At 38.7% G+C, this 6,174-nt stretch overlaps 1 pseudogene; it reads left to right on the top strand.

Moving 5' to 3' along the window:
• LOC149015264 (exopolygalacturonase-like) lies at positions 1-2,054 on the top strand (annotated as a pseudogene).
• Positions 2,055-6,174: the final 4,120 nt, after the last annotated feature.

The following is a 6,174-nucleotide window of genomic DNA, read 5'->3' as shown; positions in this document are numbered from 1 at the left end:
ATGGCCGTTGGTATCCAACCCAAGTATTACAATGTTGAATTTCATATAAATTCGAATCTCCTGTTGAGAGGAAAATGGGAAAGATCATCCTGAAAACAAATTAAATTCCATCCGGGGAAAAAGAAAAAGAAAAAGCCAAATAAAAAAGGGAAGAATTATGCAAGGTGCTATTCTCTTCGGCTTTTCTTAACTTCTTTTACCTGGATTGTTAATGGAGAAAGAATCCTTGGAGAAAAAGCGAGTTGCAACGACCCCTAAAAAGGCAAAAGCACCGGGGGCTCCGGCGGCGGGGCACTTTCGACGTTATGCGTTATGGCGCTAAAGGAGATGGACGAAGCGACGATACCAACGTAATGAATCCTCAATTCTTAATTCTCATTCTTATTATTATTATTATTATTTTCTTTTATGGTTTGTAGAGAGAGATTATGAAGCCTAAATTTTGCAGGCTTTCATGGCGGCTTGGAAAGAAACATGTCAATCTTCGAGGTTCAGCGACACTTTCCATACCAAAAGGAAGCTTCTTAGTTGGTCCCCTTAAATTCAAGGGGCCCTGCAAAACTGGTTCCCTTACTGTCCAGATGCAGGTGTATTTCTATAGCAAAAAAACCATTTCTTTCTTCTCAAAACAGATTGGATTGTCCCCTAACATGAGGTTTTCGATTATATGTACAGGGTGACTTGAAGGCAATCACGGATTTGGGCAAGTATGATTCGGATGATTGGGTCGAGTTTGGATGGGTGACCGGATTGACGTTGACCGGAGGTGGGACTTTTGATGGCCAAGGCGCTGTATCATGGCCTGCCAATAAATGCCCTAAAAGTCTCACCAATTGTAAAGTTCTTCCAACAGTAAGTGGATACGGATTCAACTATTTTACTTGCTGGTTTTGTGTAATCTATCGTTAGGGTTTCATTAACAAAGGTAACTTATTTTGTTGCAGAGTGTGAAGTTTGTTAGCATGACCAAGACAGTAGTGAAGGGGATAAAGTCTTTAAATAGCAAGTTCTTCCACATTGCTTTGCTCAGCTGCACAGACTTCCAAGGGAGCGATATCACAATCACTGCACCAGGAGACAGCCCTAACACAGATGGAATCCACATAGAACGAAGCAGTGGTGTTAGCATCTCTAACTCTGTAATTGGTACCGGCGATGATTGCATCTCCATCGGACAAGCCAATTCCAATGTCCACATCAATGGTATCACCTGCGGACCTGGTCACGGCATCAGGTTGGTGCATGAATCGATCTTGATCTTAAATCCTGCTACAAAACCTCAAATTCATTCACGAATTTTGTTGATATGATTGCTTCTTGTAGTGTTGGAAGCTTGGGGAAATACCCGAAGGAAGGTGATGTGAGAGGGCTTACTGTTGAAAATTGTAAATTAAGTGGAACAACGAATGGAATTAGGATCAAGACATGGCAAAACTCACCTGACGCCAGTGCGGCTTCTAACATGACCTTTGAACACATTGAAATGAAAAGTGTTACTAATCCAATCATCATCGACCAGACATATTGTCCTTACGCCAAATGTGATGAAAAGGTTAGTAGCTAGAAACCACCAAATTCGTTCATTGCTGCAACTTTTTTGCTTCGTTGAGGCGTTTTAACAAACACTTTGGAACATGACAAATGGATTAATAATGCAGGCACCATCAAAAGTTGCGTTGAGTGACGTGTCCTTCAGGCACATTACAGGAACTTCAGCTTCTCCGATGGCGGTGACATTGGAGTGTAGCCAAGGGGTGCCATGTAAGAATGTGAATCTTGAAGATATTCACTTGGAACCCTGCAACAGGAGGAGCCGCAACTACGTCATCGTGTCGGCATGTCAATGCCAAATATGTTGGAACCCGATTCCTCCAGCACTGTAAATCCACCACCGTAAACATAGGGTTCGGCTCCTCTCCGGAGGGTGAATATCTCCCCCGGGGGCCCATTGAAATCTAACATCTTGCCAGGTGGAATATACCGATTCAAGGATTCTTTTTACCATAATTTTAATCTATGCGGATGGCCAGGAACCTGATTTCTCTCGAAAGTGAGAGGTCGTGGGATCAACCCTGCCGGCGGCATATGTAATATCTCCATCCCCCAATTTCCCTATGTATAACCAACTAAGAACACTCAGTTGGTTAACAGTTAATTCAATAAATTTTGTGATGAAAATACCTTTGTGTCCTTTTGGATTTCGTTTATTTCTTTACTAATGTTGGGTCCCCTTAATGTAATATATTATGTGTGGGTCCCGGTCGGACTAATAGTATTTGTCGTTATTAAGTATATTCAAATTTCAAACGCGACGGGACCAAAATGCCCCTTAGGTTATTTAATACATTGTGTTAATATATGGTTTTTTTTTTTTTTGGGGGGAGAAAATTAATATATGGTTTTAAAAAGAGATAATTGGTCATTAAGCGTTAATTATATGGTTAATATATATAATAACACAATGTATTAAATAATATGAGGGCATTTTGGTCCTTCTCCGTTTGAAATTTGAATATACTTATTGGCGGCTAACAATGTTTGTCTAGTTGGGACTTGGGACCCACACGTAATGTATTACGCTAAGGGGACCCAACATTAGTTTGTGGTCCACTAAGCGAACCCACATGTATGAAACATTTTTTTTTTAACCTACCAAAATAAATACGAGAAAAAAAAAAAAAACTTACCAAACTAAACAAAATCACATCTTTCTTTCGTTTTGATTTCTTTTATTTTATCTTTATCCTTATTTTTTGGTAAGGGTTCTTACTTTTATTCGACCTACCAAACAAATCTACGAAAAGAACAAAAAATAAGAACTTATCAAAAAATTCCCTCACAAAAACGCAAGTGAAGTTTGAAGCTTCAAACCTCTGCAACTTAAGGCGGAAGGCCAAGAATCTACTTCGAATCCATTGATTTAGCTCTTCATTTTTTGGTATTAAAGTATTGGTTTTCAACTTGATCAGAGGTTTTGATCCTCTTCTTGAATCCTTTGTTGAGTTCTAAATTTCAGCAACAAGAGCTCTGATCACCATGAAAGAGAATCTGTTATGGGCGACGGTAGAGGCCTAAGTCATTATGGAGATTATTGTCAGAACAAACACCGCAAAATAGCGGATCGGAAAAGAAACAAAAATGAAAACATATAGGGATTTAACGTGGTTCACACACCGATGTGGTAAACTACGTTCACGGGCGAAGAATAAGAGATTTTCCACCTTGTAAATGAAAGACAAAATGAGATCTTACAACCAATCGCTAAGAACGGCGTTACAAGAACTCTAATCGAAAATCTCAAATCTCTCAGCAATGTGGTAGGCGAACATAAGATACATATCTATAGACACTAATCAGGTAAACGGGTCGGGCCCAAGCCCACCTCTTCCACCACAGATCTCCGCAAACGGGTCATTCAGGTCGCCCACTAAAATATGTCGGTGCGGGTTCATCTTCCAAATCGGGTATAAGAATTCGGGTCAAAGCATAACAACTCTAAGACCAAATTTGTATCAGAGGTTGCAACATTGAAGAATTACTATTTACCTAACTTGATGTGTTCTGATAAAATTTTAATTCATTTTGTTTTGTGTTGTACATGCTCGAGCGCTTTTGGTTGTCAAAATCCATGAGAAATAAAAATGAGATTTAACAGCAAAGGAAGAGACGTTTTTGAACTCTGGGCCTTGACATTGAATAGAAAGTTGACTGCAGAGAACAAGTTCTTCTTTCGCAATTATCAGGTTTGGTGAGTTTTTTTCCTTCTTATTTATTTGAAGAGATAAATGATGGATTTAAGTGAACAATGGATTTAAGCAAACAATTGGTCTTCCTCTTTGGTTTGAGAAGTTGCAGAGGAACGGTTGGTTTTTCACCATTGTTTTCAAACCCTACCATTTATTTGCAGGGAGTTAGTTTGATGATTGGGTTAAATAAAAGAAAGAAACTCGAAATAATACAAGGGTATTTTGGTCACAAAAATTGTAAAATCAACGGTTTTTGTAAAGTTGTATATAGTTGCTCATTTCTGAAAACCACAGGGGAACCAAATGCAGAAGAAATCTATTTTGAACAAAAGGTGACTGGAACAAACTTCAAAATGTCCAGATGAAAATTACTTTTTATCTTATTTTCTTTCCTTGTACCCTAATCAAGAGGTCCAAATTACCTATGCGAGAGAGAGAAATTGTACCAAATGTGCAGATGAAAATTACTTTTTATCTTATTTTGAACAAAAGATGACTGGGCCCATTGTCTAGTTATTTTGAACTGATAAGAAAGTGACCAACTAATAAAGCTGTAACTCTTTTTCTCTGTTAAAAACCCACGAATCGAATGCAAAATTGTTGATTTTAGAGCGATCAATCACACACAATCGAATAGAAAACAAGGAAAAAGCAGACATGGATTTTACCTTGGTTCACCTCATTGTGATGCTATGTCCAACATTAGGTTTTTCACTATATTATTCATGAAAACAACTACATACAATGCTCTGTTAGAAGAGATCAAATATATAGGAGCTTAGAAACCCTAAGCCACCGCTATTCATGGGCCCAGCCCCAAACAAAAAACAAACTTCGAGGCCCACAAAAACATGGACCCTCTACAGGCTATGGAGGCGTTGCCTCCACACCTCCGCCCGCTCACCGGGTAGCGGGACCAGTGCCTGTCGGCAACACAATGAGAAGCATGAACCATACTCAACAAAAACTAATATTATTTACTTGATAAAATAATGATAAATTGGTTATAATTTTGCCAATCACCCTCAAAGCACACCGTTAGCACTCATATAAATAATCCCTAACTATTCACATTTTACCGGTATTTATAACCCATAATCAACCTTAATCCCCCCTCTCTCTCTCTGCCACTTGGCATGATCCTAGGGCCTATCATTCTCCCTTCCTATTGCTTATATACAGTTTTCTCCTCTCCTTCTTCTTCTCTTTTGTTGTTTTTTTGGGTAATATGACATTCTATGCTCCCCTGTTTTGCTCAAATTTGAATTATTATTTTATGTTTGAAACTTCTAATGAGTTTTAGGTCTGGAATCAATATATTCATTCAACCTTTAAGAATTCACTACTTTTTGAGACTTTAGCTTACAGTTGGAGATGGTGCCCCAGCCTTCAAGAAGTCTATGTTCACTGAAATGACATCGCCTTCTTCCTTCAAACCTGCCTTCACCATGTCCAGTTGGGCAGCTCGGAACCTCCTCACAATCTCTATGCTCTTCAATAAGTTCTCCATGGCACCGTCGTCGTAAAGTTTTGACCCCAGTGGCTTTGATCACTAACCACCATGGACATCTCTCCGCAAAGAAAACACGATAATTTTCATTGGGTGATGCGATCCCTGCAGAGTTTCAAATCAAGGGTTTGCGATTCAAGGCCGATGGATTTGGCTTGAGAGTGAATGAAATCTGCAGCAACATAGTATTCAGGGCAAGGTATTGTTGGAACCTGGAGATTATCTCCGTTGAATCACCTGGTAACGAAACAACTACTGTCGATATGAATAAGAAGAAGAGCATAATGGAAATTCTCTCCATTTTTTTTTCTTTCAGGAGAGAGAGCACTGAGAGTAGTGAAGTTGTTCTTCCAGCTCACTCTTTAAAGAGGTGAACTCTCCAGTTTGAAACCATTGCTCTAAGAGATTTCGAGAGATCAAACCAATGCAAAAGAAATCGCACGGAACATAACCAAAAGTTTCCAGTCGACTAATTGGAGCAAAAACCATGCATTAGAAGGTTGTTAACGTAAAAGATGCATGAAGGAAATATATATTGTTTGATTTAGCGATTTAAGGATTCTTTTTAATATTAAAAATAAAAATTTATGCATTTGATTCGCTTTGTGAAGATGTCACCAAGGTAGAGTGCTTACATCCGCAGAAGTAGAAGGAAGGGAGGAAGAGAGGGATAATAGGTAGTTCATTCCCGATTTCTGGTGGATATTTTAGCTGACGATTGTGGCTACAAAAAAACGTAGATATTCTTGGAAGAAGTTAGTTATGGCCGTTGGTATCCAACCCAAGTATTACAATGTTGAATTTCATATAAATTCGAATCTCCGTTGAGAGGAAAATGGGAAAGATCATCCCGGAAAACAAATTAAATTCCATCCAGGAAAAAGAAAAAGAAAAAGCCAAATAAAAAAGGGAAGAATT

Source organism: Hakea prostrata, chromosome 5 (assembly GCF_041222555.1).
Source record: "Hakea prostrata isolate BN-2017 chromosome 5, UWA_Hpros_2, whole genome shotgun sequence".
NCBI lineage: Eukaryota > Viridiplantae > Streptophyta > Magnoliopsida > Proteales > Proteaceae > Hakea > Hakea prostrata.
The sequence above is the reverse complement of the archived record's forward strand: the minus strand, read 5'-3'. Positions and strand labels throughout refer to the sequence as shown.